The sequence below is a fragment of the Eurosta solidaginis genome, chromosome 3 (assembly GCF_040869045.1).
Source record: "Eurosta solidaginis isolate ZX-2024a chromosome 3, ASM4086904v1, whole genome shotgun sequence".
In the NCBI taxonomy this organism is placed as follows: domain Eukaryota; kingdom Metazoa; phylum Arthropoda; class Insecta; order Diptera; family Tephritidae; genus Eurosta; species Eurosta solidaginis.
Window position 1 is genome coordinate 188878661 of NC_090321.1, and position 17311 is coordinate 188895971.

Sequence of the window (17311 nt, forward strand, 5' to 3'; positions counted from 1 at the left end):
CTTCATAATTGTTCCGCTCTCCTTCGGGAATCGTCTGTAGAATTTCCGCTGCTGGCCCCTTCAATGCCACGAATAGTGCAGCAACTTTATCTTCCGCATTCCAGTTGTTCACTGCTGCGGTCTTCTCAAACTGTAGCTTGAAGACCTGGAAAGGAACAGAACCGTCAAAGGATGGTGTTTTTACCTTTGGATTACTCGCTGAAACTGCTGGGCGATTCATTTGCAACTCCTGTATACGACCTCTCAAAGCTTCTATCTCGGCATCAATTTTGTCCTCGAGCTGCACAATTTTTGTATCCTGTGCTTCCAGCTTTGATGTTACCCTTATCTCCTGTGCCTCCAGCTGCGAGGATATGCGGGCCTCCTGTGCTTTCAACTGCTCAGCGAACTGCGATGTCATATATGTCTTTTGCTCTTCCAGTTGAGTTTCCATCTTGGATGTTATGCGTGTCTCCTGCGATTCTAGTTGTGATGCCATATATGTCTTCTGTTCTGCCAGTTGAGATGACACTGTCGATGTTTGAGCAGATATTGCAGCTAAAATCATGTTCAAGTCTGTACTGGTAACCGTCTGCGATGTTTCGTTCTTCTCTTCAATTTTTGTTGTCTCCTCGCCATCAAGATGAAAGACATGCTCTTCCACATCAATTCCTTCTGCTTCCATTGCTTCTCGTAGCCGTGCCTGAAGTTCGAGTTTAACGCCGCTTGTATTCAATCCACGGCTCTCCAACTCCTTCTTCAGTTGCGGGATCTTCAATTCACTTAACTTTGCCATGTCCTTGTTGTCCTCTAGAATTTATTCAACAATTCCTCTTCTGACACCAATTGTAACGAATTTACTTGCAAATCCTCTTATTTGCCCTTTTGCTAGGATCGTATCGCTAAACTGTTGAATAAATAATTCCAATATTGAATAACGGAAAAATGGCCTTTATTAAAATACTTCACAATAACACTCAAACTGTGCAACGAATAGCTTAAAAACCAAACTGATATCTTAAAGGAAACTGACTTTCAAAATAATAGTACTATTGCTCGCTAGATATCGTCTTACTCGTAACTGCTTGACAATTCAAATCAAACTGAATTACTTCTTACTCGCCTGCATCGCTTTCATAGTTTACGCTGCATACTTCTAGGCTCTTCGATTTCCAGAAGTTACTAGTTGTTTCGGCTACAAAATCGCCAGCCACAACTACGTGCACAAATTATTGCTCTCTCTTGTGACAACTCAGATAAGGTATATGCATGTGTTTGTAGTTTACAGTCTCCCGCACACACATAAGCGTATAAGTAAATTCATCGGTGTGTGACATCTCATCTCTCGCTGCCTTGTATGTAAATGTTGCTCGTCGGAATGTGTACATATGTGTAGACGCAATTATTGATTCGTTTATGTAGATACATAATGATTGAATTATTGATGTGCATTCACGTCACTGCTTAGATCGGCTTAGAGCTGGCAGCACTCCTTAGTTTTGCTAATATTCGTAACAATACAAATCGGCACCTTTTTTGGGTAACTTGCTTTTTTAACAACTTAGGAATAATTTGAAAACATGTTCGCCGTGGGTCATTTTATTTGAATTCATTGTTCATTATTAGCCTTTTGAAAACAAAAAAAATATGCAAACTTTTCTTTCAGTGTTTTGGTTTAATAACTTGGTAAATTGGGCGATGCAAAGTCCGTGTTAAGCCAAATAACTTTTGAACAGTTAGGAAGAGTTAAATTTCGCAATTAGTTTCTTATAACTGGCAGTGATGCGCATCCGTTGATATATCTTTCACCCATATCCGACCAATTTTCGACATGAACAATAAATGGCCTAAACAGTCTTAAACGAGAAAAGAAAATATAGCAACGCGCCGGACGCCGCCGCCGCCGCGCCGATATTTTTGACATTCGGCGGCGGCCTGCGAAAAACGATAAAAATTGGCGGCGGCGTCGTTTATCGGCGGCGTATATTTCTTATATGTACATATATTTTTTCAGGATGTGTTTTTTTTTCTTCAGCCTTATTGAGTTTCACACCTTTTGCACTTTAAATTTTTAAAATATTTACACAAACAAATCCGCAAATATTTTGTATCCTGATATATATTGCACTTTCTTTATTATGATTATTATACTCAGTTGAGCAGAGCTCACAGAGTATATTAACTTTGATTAGATAACGGTTGGTTGTACAGGTATAAAGGAATCGAGATAGATATAGACTTCCATATATCAAAATCATCAGTATCGAAAAAAAATTTGATTGATGTCCGTCTGTCCGTCCGTCCGTCTGTCCGTTAACACGATAAATTGAGTAAATTTTGAGGTATCTTGATGAAATTTGGTAAGTAGATTCCTGGACACTCATCTCAGATCGCTATTTAAAATGAACGATATCGGACTATAACCACGCCCACTTTTTCGATATCGAAAATTTCGAAAAACCGAAAAAATGCGATAATTCATTGCCAAAGGTGGTTAAAGCGATGAAACTTGGTAGATGGGTTGAAGCTATGACACAGAATAGAAAATTAATAAGATTTTGGACAATGGGCGTGGCACCGCCTACTTTTACAAGAAGGTAATTTAAAAGTTTTGCAAGCTGTAATTTGGCAGTCGTTGAAGATATCATGATGAAATTTGGCAGGAACGTTACTACTATTATTATATATGTGCCAAATTAAAATTAGCAAAATTGGATGAAGAGCACTCCCACTTTTAAAAAAAAATTTTTTTTAAATTCAAATTTTAACAAAAAATTTAATATATTTACTGTATATAAGTAAATTAAGTCAAAATTCAACTCCAGTAATGATATGATGCAACAAAATACAAAAATAAAAGAACATTTCAAAATGGGCGTGGCTCCGCCCATTTTCATTTAGTTTGTCTAGAATACTTTTAACGTCATAAGTCGAACAAAAATTTACCAATCCTTCACAAATTTGGTAGGGGTATAGATTCTATGACGGTAACTGTTCTCTGTGAAAATGGGTGACATCGGTGAAAGCCACGCCCAGTTTTTATACATAGTCCACCGTCTGTCCTTCCGCTCGGCCGTTAACACAATAACTTGAGCAAAAACCGTTATATCTTTACTAAACTTAGCCCACGTACTTATCTGAACTCACTTTATCTTGGCATAAAAAATGGCCGAAATCCGACCATAACCACGCCCACTTTATCGATATCGAAAATTATGAAAAATGAAAAAAATGCCATAATTCTATACCAAATACGAAACAAGGGATGAAACATGGTAACTGGATTGGTTTATTGACGCAAAATATGACTTTGGAAAAAACTTTGTAAAATGGGTGTGACACCTACCATATTAAGTAGAAGAAAATGATAAAGTTCTACAAGGCGAAATCAACAGCCCTTGGAATCTTGGCAGGAATACTGTTAGTGGTATTGCATATATAAATAAAAGAGCAGTACCCGACAGATGATTTTCTGGATCACCTGGTCTACATTTTGGTCGATATCGCGAGAACGCCTTCATATATACATCTAAGGGCCACTCGCTTTTAAAACCCTCATTAATACCTTTAATTTGATATCCATATCGTACAAACACATTCTAGAGGCTCCCCTGGCCCACCCTAATGGCGATATCTCGAAAAGGCGTCCACCTATAGACCTAATGCCCACTCCCTCTTAAAATGCTCAGTAACACCTTTCGTTTGATACCCATATCGTACAAACATTCTAGAGTCACCCCTGGCCCACCCTAATGGCGTTATCTCGAAAAGGCGTCCACCTATAGACCTAATGCCCACTCCCTCTTAAAATGCTCAGTCACACCTTTCGTTTGATACCCATATCGTACAAACACATTCTAGAGTCACCCCTGGCCACCCTTATGACGATATCTCGAAAAGGTGTCCACCTATAGACCTCATGCCCACTCCCTCTTAAAATGCTCAGTAACACCTTTCGTTTGATACCCATATCGTACAAACATTCTAGAGTCACCCTTGGTCCACCTTTATGGCGATATCTCGGAAAGGCGTCCACCTATAGAACTAAGGATTACTCCCTTTTAAAATACTCATTACCATCTTTCATTTGATACCCATATCATACAAACACATTCTAGAGTCACCCCTGGCCCACCCTAATGGCGATATCTCGAAAAGGCGTCCACCTATAGACCTAATGCCCACTCCCTCTTAAAATGCTCAGTAACACCTTTCATTTGATTCCCATATCGTACAAACACATTCTAGAGACACCCCTTGTCCACCTTAATGGCGATATCTCGAAAAGGCGTCCACCGATAGACCTAAGGCCCACTCCCTCTTAAAATGCTCAGTAACACCTTTCATTTGATAACCATATCGTACAAACAAATTCTAGAGTCAGCCCTGGTCCACCTTTATGGCGATATCCCTAAATGTCGTCCATCCATAGAACTATGGCCTACTCTCTCTTAAAATACTCTTTAATGCCTTTCTTTTGATACATATGTCATACAAACACACTCCAGGGTTTCTCTCGGCTTATTTTCCTACATGGTGATTTTCTTATTTTGTCTCCATAGCTCTCAACTGAGTATGTGATATTCGGTTACACCCGAACTTAGCCTTCCTTACTTGTTTTATAATTAACATTTTTTTAAATATTATTTCACACTTCACTGATTAGAAAATTAGTAATCACTTCGCTATTGACGTGCTTAAGGCTTCGCGGCGTATATGGAACTACCAATTCCGGAGTGTATTCAAAGTGCTATAATCGCTATGGAGCCTATAATATAGTTTTCGTCCCATAAAATTATGTTATTTGGCGTTGATGCTTTATTTTTTTTTTAATTGGCATACTTTTAGGGAAAAAACTATTGCATTTGGATATATGTATATTCGGAGTTTCAACCACGATAATGTTATTGGATCATTCCACTGAGGGATACTGGACAAATAGTACGAATATTAACAGTGTTTGACCTTGAAGGTATACTCAAAAAAAAAAAAAAACGGTGTATAGTGTTTCGCCAAGAAATCCTTCTGTAAATTAGGACAAGTAATTTTCTAAGAAGTTGAAACCAGGACCCATTTTAATATGCAGTTATTTCTTTTTGTTTTCAGTCGAAAAAAAATTTTCCTAGGCGAAATTTTATGGGATCCCGGGGATACTAACAGAATTTTCATGACGAATCATGCAACCTTTTTATTTCTCGAACTTTTTGAAACAAAATCCACGAATAAATGCAAAATTCGAACCTATATTTTTTATGGACAAACAAAAATCCGGTCCTATAACTATAGAACGACTCATCCAAATGAAACACATTTTTCACCAGTAGATTCTTCCAAATATCTAGATTTGAAATTTTTGTTAGTAAAACCAGAAATTTGTCAAATAAAAACTAAAACCAAATCTCATAGCACTATACCTAAAGTTTTCCATAGGCTCATTCCATTTCAACACACCCGGTCCGCGCAGGACATAATTTTTGATTTCGATGAAATTTTAATATGTTGTTCTTTGGTCAAAATAATGAAACACGTGTTTTTTGCCTCAAAATTTTTTTTTCGGATTTATTGGCAATTGAATTCGATAAAATGCAATTGATATTTTATTCACCTATTTTTTCAACTGTCAATAACTTTGTCAAAAATTTACCGAATCTCATGACTTTTTCTTTGAAATGTTCGTTATTAATTTTACTTTTATATAAATTTATAAACAATAGCATATAGTTTATAAAAATTTTTTTTTAGTATTTAGTAAAAATGTATGACTTTTTCCGAATATGGAAAAATATTTCACTAAACTTCCAATACCATCACAAGAGCCTTTGCCATTTCCTGTTACAAAATCACTGTAATTCTGAAAAATAACAACAAATGAATGTTTTCAATAATAAATGTGATATTTTAATTAATTTTAAGCATTTGGCATTGATCGCCTTGTATGCTGATATGTATTGCATCAATATATGGCGAAAAAAAAGTTTAATATTCAAAAATTCATATTTAGATAACAACGAGTTTTGGCTAATGGATACCCTGCAAAAATCGTTGGATCATGTGGTCCACTGGAGTACTTACCATTATACTCCACTGTAATGCAGCAATGGACCAACTCATGTTTCTACACGAACATATTGTAAGCCGATCATTGCTCGTTTTTTACGATTGTCATCACTACACAATGTTTATTGGACTGTGGATACTCCATGGATTACTCTGATGTAATGCGGAGCTGGAGTATATGGCCCGGTCCTAGGACATCGCAGTGTTAATTGGACCATATTTTTTGTATGAATTGTGATAAATTTTGGAGCACTCGGCTGGTCTATAGCGAGTACTCCATACATGCATGCATGGAGTACTCGCGATTTTTGCAGGGTATTTAACCAAGTTGAAATATAAACTGCTCACTCGATATAGAAAAAGTTTAAACAAAAAACAATAACCGTTTTTTTTTTTAAATTTCATCGAAATCAAAAATCATGTCCTGCGCCGACCGGGTGTCTTGAAATGGAATGAGCCCATAGTAAACTTACACCGGTTTTTTGCCAAAAAATTTGAACCAATTGAGATATAGCCTGGAAATTTGATATACCGCTTTCGTTCAAACAAGAAGGATTCTGTATGAAAAGAAAGTCTTTGCATTTGGATAAGCCGTTACATAGTTAGAGGGCCGTACTTTTATCCTGTTATCAAAAAATAAAAGTCCGGATTTAACTTTTATTTTCGGACTCATAAAATTAAATACCATATTTAATAATTCCCTTCGGACTAAAAAATTAAAACTCCAAAAATATCTTTTTCGTAAGGACTAACAGATTGGGTCCTTGATTAAAGCTATTTTTTTTTCTTGGCCAATGGAATAATTTTCGTAAGGAAACAAATGTGTAACAAAAAAATCTGTAAATTAAATAGTGCAACTGTCACGTCCGAATTTCTCCTCGAGGTGCTCAAATTTACAGTCGGGTACTTTTATTCACTTACCTAATGAGAAATATTCAATCACATATAATAGATGGAAAAACTTAAGAAAATTGTTTCTCAAAACAATAGAAAATTTTATACAAAAATATGAATTTCTTACTCATTACAAAAATGTTTTTTGTAACTGGCAAGGTAGTGGATTTCTAGTGGAGGTACCCAACGTTATAGTCAGTGCCCTTGTTCACTGAGCTCACACGTGGAGCGAACAACAAGCGCAGTTTCGGCGTCGACTTTTTATACAAGTACTGAAGTTCAAGCCTGCGAATGAACGCCTTGTCGCTATTCGAATAAAATTTTTTAAATATACCATTCATCTGCGCCCATGCACCGACAAAAGGATAAATATGATGAGGTGAAAGATGCTTTCTATGAACGCTAAGAACGCACATACGAGCGCTGCCCCGCCAAGATATAAAAGTCGTACTTGTCGACTTTAAGACAGGGTGGGAAAGATGATCGACTTCGCCGGTGCTGGAAAACATGATTTTATCCAGCATAAGGTACATGGCTATCGCCCAATCGGAACACACGCAATCAGATCGACCACATTGTGATAGACGAACGCCATGCCTTCAGTGTTTTCGATGTGCACGATTCGAGGATGTAACATCGATTCGGATCGCGCGGCTAAAAGCAATGAACCAAAAACACAAAGAAGCTAGACATAGAAAGGCTGTAATCGCAACAAACAGTCAATGTTTTCGCATTTCGACTTTCACACCTGCTCTCTGAGGGCATTTAAATTTCCTTGGTGTGATCAATTGGCGCCAGTAAACCCAGAAAAGAAGCGACTGACGCACCTTTTAAGTAAGTAAATAAATTTTATTCGTATATCAGTAACAAACAAGTAAGGAAGGCTAAGTTCGGGTGTAACCGAACATTACATACTCAGTTGAGAGCTGTGGAGACAAAGTAAGGGAAATTACCATGTTGTAAAAGGAACCTAGGGTAACCCTGGAATGTGTTTGTATGACATGTGTATCAAATGGAAGTTATTAAAGAGTATTTTAAGAGGAAGTGGGCCATAGATCTATCTATAGATGGACGCCATTTAGGGATATCGCCATAAAGGTGGACCAGGCCTGACTCGAGAATTTGTTTGTACGATATGGGTATCAAATGAAATGTGTTAATGATAATTTTAAAAGAGCGTGGGCCTAAGTTCTATAGATGGACGCCTTTTCGAGATATCGCCATAAAGATGGACCAGGAGTGACTCTAGAATTTGTTTGTACGATATGGGTATCAAATGAAAGGTGTTAATGAGTATTTTAAGAGGGCGTGGGCCTTAGTTCTATATGTGGACGCCTTTTCGAGATATCGCCATAAAGGTGGACCAGGGGTGACTCTAGAATTTGTTTGTACCATATGGGTATCAAATGAAAGGTATTAATGAGTATTTTAAAAGAGCGTGGGCCTAAGTTCTATAGATGGACGCCTTTTCGAGATATCGCCATAAAGATGGACCAGGGGTGACTCTAGAATTTGTTTGTACGATATGGGTATCAAATGAAAGGTGTTAATGAGTATTTTAAAAGGGAGTGGGCCTTAGTTCTATAGGTGGGCGCCTTTTCGGAATATCGTTATAAAAGTGGACCTGGGTTGACTCTAGAATGCGTTTGTATAATATGGGTGTCAAACGAAAAGTGTAATAAGTGTTTTAAAAGGGAGTGGGCCTTTGTTCTATGGGTGGACGCCTTTTCGGGATATCGCCATAAACGTGGACCAGAGGTGACTCTAGAATGCGTTTGTACAATATGGGTATCAAATGAAAGGTGCCAATGAGTATTTTAAAAGGGTGTGGGCCTTAGTTCTATAGGTGGACGCCTTTTCGAGATATCGCCATAAAGGTGGACCAGGGGTGACTCTAGAATTTGTTTGTACGATATGGGTATCAAATGAAAGGTGTTAATGAGTATTTTAAAAGGGCGTGGGTCTTAGTTCTATAGGTGGACGCCTTTTCGAGATATCTCCATAAAGGTAGACCAGGGGTGACTCTAGAATTTGTTTGTACGATATGGGTATCAAATGAAAGGTGTTAATGAGTATTTTAAAAGGGAGTAATCCTTAGTTCCATAGGTGGACGCCATTTCGAGATATCGCCATAAAGGTGGACCAGGGGTGACTCTAGAATTTGTTTGTACGATATGGGTATCAAATGAAAGGTGTTAATGAGTATTTTAAAAGGGAGTGGGCTTTAGTTCTATAGGTGGATGCCTTTTCGAGATATCGCCATAAAGGTGGACCAGGGGTGACTCTAGAATTTGTTTGTACGATATGGGGATCAAATGAAAGGTGTTAATGAGTATTTTAAAAGGGAGTGGGCCTTTGTTCTATGGGTGGACGCCTTTTCGGGATATCGCCATAAGCGTGGACCAGAGGTGACTCTAGAATGCGTTTGTACAATATGGGTATCAAATGAAAGGTGCTAATGAGTATTTTAAAAGGGAGTGGCCCTTAGTTGTATATGTGAAGGCGTTTTCGAGATATCTACCAAAATGTGGACCAGGGTGATACAGAACATCATCTGTCGGGTACCGCTAATTTATTTATATATGTAATACCACGTACAGTATTCCTTCTAAGATTCCAAGGGCTTTTGATTTCGCCCTGCAAAACTTTCATTTTCTTCTACTTAATATGGTAGGTGTCACACCCATTTTACCAAGTTTTTTTCTAAAGTTATATTTTGCGTCAATAGACCAATACAATTACCATGTTTCATCCATTTTTTCGTATTTGGTATATAATTTGGCATTTTTTTCATTTTTCGTAATTTTCGATATCGAAAAAGTGGGCGTGGTCATAGTCGGATTTCGGTCATTTTTTATACCAATACAAAGTGAGTTCAGATAATTACGTGAACTGAGTTTAGTAAAGATATATTGATTTTTGCTCAAGTTATCGTGTTAACGGCCGAGCGGAAGGACAGACGGTCGACTGTGTATAAAAACTGGGCGTGGCGTCAACCGATTTCACCCTTTTTCACAAAAAACAGTTATCGTCCTAGAAGCTAAGCCTCTACCAAATTTCACAAGGATTGGTTAATTTTTGTTCGACTTAAGGCATTACAAGCATCCTAGACAAATTAAATGAAAAAGGGCGGAGCCACGCCCATTTTGAAATTTTATTTTATTTTTGTATTTTGTTGCACCATATCATTACTGGAGTTGAATGTTGGCATAATTTACTTATATGCTGTATTTCTTATTTCTTTTAAAATTTGAATTAAAAAAAAATTTTTTAAAAAGTGGGCGTGGTCGTTCTCCGAATTTGCTAATTTTTATTAAACAGACATAAAGTAATAAGGGTAACGTTGCTGCCAAATTTCATCATGATATCTTCAACGACTGCCAAATTACAGCTTGCAAAACTTCTAAATTACCTTCATTTAAAAGTGGGCGGTGCCACGCCCATTGTCAAAAATTTTACTAGTATTCTATTCTGCGTCATAAGCTCAACTCTCCTACCAAGTTTCATCGCTTATTGCGTATTTGGTAATGAATTATTGCACTTTTTCGATTTTTCGAAATTTTCGATATCGAAAAAGTGGGCGTGGTTATTGTCCGATATCGTTCATTTTAAATAGGGATCTGAGATGAGTGCCCAGGAACCTACGTACCAAATTTCATCAAGATACCTCAAAATTTACTCAAGTTATCGTGTTAACGGACAGACGGACGGACGGACGGACGGACGGACATGGCTCAATCGAATATTTTTTCGATACTGATGATTCTGATTTATGGAAGTCTATATCTATCTCGATTCCTTTATACCTGTATAACCAACCGTTATGCAATCAAAGTTAATATACTCTGTGAGCTCTGCTCAACTGAGTTTCAAAAAAAAATAATAATAATAAAGCAATATTAAATATATCTAATTAAATTTGTATTAGTAATATTGATTTAATTTTGAACAACGGAAGCTTAGCTAACATTGCACTGCTAGAAAACCAATGTCACTGACGAAGCTCCGTTGAACGAGCCTCAAATTATTCCACACAATTTAGAATAAAAACAGAGTTTATATGTACCTAATTGTTTATAAAAGGAATAGCAACAAAAAGGCAATACATAGAGACAAATGAAAAATCGTGCAGGGGGCATTCATGTTGCTTAATGGATAGAGGCATCAACCTTTACATCGGTATAAAGTATGAATGTGTGAGATTTCGAGTTCAAACCTCAGCTTCCGAAAGGCTAGCAGATGAAGGAGTGAAAAAGGCGAAAGATTTATTCGACAACTGAAGACTTTAACGAGACATCGAGAACACGGCTTCTCGCTAGATTCTCGAAATACTCGTAATATTCGCGAGCTTCTCGACTTTCAATTCTCGCGAGATTCTCGAATCTCGTAATACTCGCCAGCTGCTCGACTTTCGATTCAGTCGCTGCACTGATAGTACTCTATATATTTCGGTGTTTTTTAGTTGTGGTTTTGTGGAAATTTTCGCTTGTGCTCCAGAAGAAATTGTAAGGTAATCGATTAAATTGAATGTCGAGAAGCTCGCGAGTATTAGGAGTATTTCGAGATTCGAGAATCTCGCGAGAATTGAAAGTCGAGAAACTCGCGAATATTACGAGTATTTCGAGATTCGGGAATCTCGCGAGAAGGCGAGACTCGCGAGAAATCTCTTCTCGAGCAAGTTCGAGAAATCGTAAGCTCTAATAAACATCGATAACACTCCCCAAGGCCTTCGGGGAGTGTCCTTATCATTAAAACAACAACCACATGAAGAAGTGAAATTCAGAAGAAGTTAAGTTTCGCAAAATAATAATTCAACGCTGGAATAATGACTTATGTACATACCTAAATATTACTTGTATAAGATGATTTATGCAAAAGCATAATTATTAAAAACCATTCAAATAACAATCCCACATTATTCGCATAATATTTCGTATTATTTATTTTATTCGTTGATTTATGTATGCAACACAATTTCAATTGCCTAAAGCGATACCAATCAAGGTAATCAAATAAAATGTCAGCAATCAGAAATCAGTAACAAGAACAAAAAAGAAAAGTGTAACCTAATAGAAAAGTGAAATCAGTGTAGATAATAAATAAAATAAAAGCAAAGAACAAAAAACCAACGAAGAATAAATTTTAAGGAGTTGCGGGGAAAAGAAAATGGACATTGAATGGCATTGAAATGTTATTAAATGACATAGACATTTGCAAATCGAAAAGTTACACATTCACAATCAATAAAGCTAATCAAAATATCATTTCAGCAATAGTTAATATGTATCTATATTTTTACAAACAAAATACTACAAAGAGAAATATGGCAGCACAAAAAATTGACAGTGAAATTCACTGCTGGAGGGGGCAAAGGCCAAATCAAAGTCAAGAAAAACTAAGTTATTTTATAAGCTCAACACAAATGGTACAAAGAAAGCGACAGTGGCAATGACAACAAACGATATTTTGAACTGGCCGTAGGCGATAATGCCAACATAAAATGCTTACATACCATGTTGGAAAAACGTGCAGAAGGTTAAACAAATTTTAAAATATTTTTATTTTTGTTTATTTTCTTGAATTTATTTAAACAATACTTCTCATATCTGAGACCCACCTCACTGACAAAAGCTACTTTGAAGCCCCTAAATATAAGTTTTATCACACAAAACACCCAAATAATAAAGTACATGCTGGATCAGGTATCCTAATAAGGAGCAGTATTAAGCATTGTAATACAAACTCGTACCGCACAAATGCTATTCAAGCCACTAATGTTACCGTCGAAGATTCGAATAGCCCAATTACGCTCTCAGCTCTCTATAGCCCACCCAGACACGCTATCATAGCGGAAGACTATGAACATTTCTTTAAAACTCTTGGAAACCGATTCTTAGTTGGCGGTTGTTACAACGCCAAACACACCTTCTGGGGCTCTCGCCTTATCACCCCTAAAGGAAGGCAACTATATCAGGCTATTAGCCGTCTCAAACTAACTCCATTCTCTACTGGAACACCTACATATTGATCCTCAGATAAAAATAAACTACCCGACTTGATCGACTTCTGTGTGGTAAAAGGCATATCCTATTCAGAAGTAACTTGCAAATCGTGCTTTGAATTGTCTTCTGACCACTCTCCAATATTGATAACAACTGATAAAAATCTCACATCCACAGCTAATCATTGTAGCCTCTATAATCGGAAGATTAATTGGGAGTACTTCCGATCTATGATCTCGTCTAATATTGATTTAAAACTATCGCTGAAATCCGATGAATATATGGCTGAAGAAGTCGAACATTTTAACAGGTGTATCCAACAAACATGGAACTCAAATCCTACCCTCAGCAGGCAAAAAACCATAGGCGTTACACACGAAGTAAAAGCCAAACTTAAAAAAAACGTATCGCACGGAAAAGCTGGCAGCAAATCCAGCATCCCGATGACAAGGAACGGTTGAATGCATTAACTAACGAACTTAAGTCCTTCCTCAATATGGAGTGCAAGAGAGAAATTCAACAATTCCTCAGTAATGTTGATGCAACTACTGCAACTGATTACTAATCCCTTTGGAAAGCGACTAGCAAGCTAAATAGGCCAATTATCTCAACTACTCATATACGAATAGAGAATAACGAATGGACAAAAAGTTGTGTTGAAAAAGCAAATATTTTCGCACGCGACCTAAAACTAGTATTCACTCCGCATGATATTGAACTCCCACTAAGAACAACTAAGGAAGTGGAAACTACCTTAAGTAATCCATATCAAGTGGACCCACCAATTAAAAAATTCTCAATAGCGGAGGTAAAAACTGTAATTGCAAAAACTCCAGCCAAAAAAAGCTCCGGACTACGACCTTATCAACGGCACTAATCTAAAAAATATACCCCACTAAGGCAAACAATTCCTGAAACAATTGTGTAATGCAGTACTAACAACACAATTCATACCCCCACAGTGGAAATTTTCGCAGATGAAAATGATTCTGAAACCGGAAAACCAGTGGATACAGTGGCGTCTTACAGACCTATTAGTCTGCTGCATATCGTCCCAAAAGTCATGGAAGTTGTCTTCCTTAAAAGACTCTTGCCCATAATAGAAGAACGTAAAATTTTACACAATCACCAGTTTGGCTTCAAAAGTGGGCACGGAATAATTGAGCAGGTCAACAGACTCACAGAGCAAACATACGACGCTTTTGAAAAGAAAAAATACTGCACAGCTGCTTTTATAGATATTTCACAAGCTTTTGATCGCGTATAGCATGACGGACTTCTCTATAAAATAAAATACACCCTCCCTATAAACTACTTCTTACCCTGCAGTCAAACCAACTAGTTGTATACTAGAAGAATATTACTTACTTAATTGGCGCTTAACCGTCTAAACGGTTATGGCCGTCCAACAAGGCGCGCCAGTCGCTCCTTCGCTCCGCCAACCGGCGCCATTAGGTCACACCAAGGGAGTTTAAATCGTTTTCCACCTGGTCCTTCCAACGGAGTGGGGGCCGCCCTCTACCTCTGCTTCCATAGGCGGGTTCCGATAGAAACACTTTCTTGGCCGGAGCATCTTCTTTCATTCGCATAACATGGCCTAGCCAGCGCAGCCGCTGCGTTTTAATTCGCTCGACTATGTTGATGTATGCGTATAGCTCGTACAGCTTATCATTAAATCTTCTTCGGTACTCGCCATCGCCAACGCGTAGGGGGTCATAACTCTTTTGAAGAACTTTTCTCTCGAACACTCCCAAAGCCGCTTCATCTGCTGTTGTCATGGTCCATGCTTCTGCCCCATATAGCAGGACGGGTATGATAAGTGACTTGTAGAGTATGATTTTCGTTCGCCGAGAGAGGACTTTACTTTTCAATTGCCTATCTAGTCCAAAGTAGCATTTATTGGCAAGATGGATTATTCGCTGAATTTCAGTGCTGATGTTGGTGCTAGTCTTGGATCTTGTTCCCAAATAAACGAGGTCTTTTACTATTTCGAAATTATGGCTGCCAACAGTAGCGTGGTTGCCAAGGCGCGTATGCGCTGACTCTTTCCTCGATAACAGCAGGTACTTCGTTTTGCCCTCATTCACCATCAAACCCATCTTTACCACTTCTTTTACCAGTTTGGAGTAAGCAGAACTAATGGAAATGAGATTAGGCAATTGTAAATGCGAAAAAGTCACATGGAAATAAGAACAGTAACTTGTAAGTGAGAAAGCGTCATTTCAAAATTAGAAAGCGTCAATTGTAATTGAGAATAGTTACTTGTAAATGAGAAAGCATTAAATGAAAATACGAAACGTCATTTGTAATTGAGAATACGAAGTCAATTATAAATAAGAAAGTATCATTTAAAAATGCGAAAGCGTTATGTGGAAATGAGAATAGCCAATTGTAAATGCGAAAGCGTCATTGGTAATTGAGAATACTTAGTCAATTATAAATAAGAAAGTTTCACTTGCAAATGAGAATAGTCACTTGTAAATGCGAAAGCAGATCCAAACTAATTGCTCGAAACTGTGGTTAGCTTTTAGGACGTAATGCTTTCGCATTTATAATTCACTATGCTCATTTACAACTGACTATTCTCATTTACAAGCGACTATTCGCATTTCGATATGACGCCTTCGCACTTACAATTCACTATTCTTATTTCCAAATGACGCTTTCGCATTTACAATTCACTATTCTCATTCACAACTGACTATTCTCAATTACAATTGACGCTTTCGAAATTTCATTTACAGCTTTCTCATTTACAAGTGACTATTATCATATCGAAGTGACGCCTTCGCATCTACAATTGGCTATTCCCATTTCCATATGACGCTTTCGCATTTATATCTGACGCTTTCTCATTTACAACTGGAAATGGTGTAGAAATACTCCTGATATAATTTCTTTATTATTTCATCTACAGAATGATCAAATCTTGCAGACTAAGTGGGTGTACATTATATTTAAAGATAGTCGGTGTACAGATTATTATATACGAAAATTTAACCAATTAAAAATTTGATCTAAATATGCGTAAGTAAACAGATTGAAAATGTCTAGAAACACAAGTTTGGTTAAAAAAAAATACTTGAAAGTGTGTTCAACGATTAAAAAAATTAAAAAGATGTGATATATTAAGAAGTCATAAATCAGTCATGTTGTGTAATTAATCAGAATTATTAAGAACTGATTAATCAGATTCTAATGAATCAATTAGTCAAAGTGATGATTTTTTTATCGATTCATCCCTAGACATGAATTGAACACTATGATAAGATATGAATAGCAAAATGCCGAAAGAGCTTTATCTTCAAACCAAAATCAACAAGGCATGACAGAAAATCGTTCCAAAATAATACTTTACAGTACCCTGCCGGAAAAACCAACAGCAAAGCATAACTTTACATACGTTTTTAAGTTGACATAAGAAAATGGTTTTTAGGACTTAAAATTGTTTCGTTCTCTGTTAGGACCACTTGCGGAAAGGCAGGTAGTTTTTTTTAGCGCAGAGCTGATTTAAGAAAATCTGTCAAAAATGTATGAGTTTTATATGAGGGGGTTTAGCATTTAGGGGGTGGGAGGGCGCTATGGCCAAGAAGGTCGCCTGTGGTCAGAAGAAATCGTTCCCGAGATGGTCGGGCTTGGTACCGGAACGTACCGGATCTGCATCCGGCAAAGGACCATCAACATCGTTAACACTCCCCGAGGCCTTCGGGGAGTGTCCTTATCGCTACAACAAAACAACAACAATCTGCTTAGATATTCGTTTTTGAAGAATAGGCAGTTACCTAAAGTAGACAAAACTGATATCTAATAACTATAAAGAGCAGTGAAGTAATAATGATTCATATAATATCCACTCGAAGCATAAAGATGTCTATTTAATCAAATGCATATCTCATAAACCAAGCCAACCAGACGAACAGTCATACAATAATCATTTCCCAACATATTATGAATGCGACAATATTTGATTTTGACTGTCAATCCTTGAGAAGACAAAAAACAGTAAAGCAATAACCAAGGAATGGAGTGTTGTCAAGTCTTATAACAAATAAATATATAATAATGGCAACCGTCAAGATGGTAACGGTATGAACGTATTAGTAATAACAGCAGCAACAACAATTCACCTGACAATCACAGTGGCAGCCCGGAAGCCGCAAAGTGAATTGCAGCTAGCACAGAAGATATGGCGGTTCAACAGATGCGAGGGAGTTGATGCAACTGGCAGCTGATGATGAGCGAAACGATGTTTCTATTGCATTTAATATACGAGTTTATTGTTATTATTATTTTTTTTTGCTTTTGTTGTTTTGTTTTCTTCCAGCGTGCTGAATATTTCATGCGTTTGATAAAATGCAGGTACGTATTTATTTTGCGAG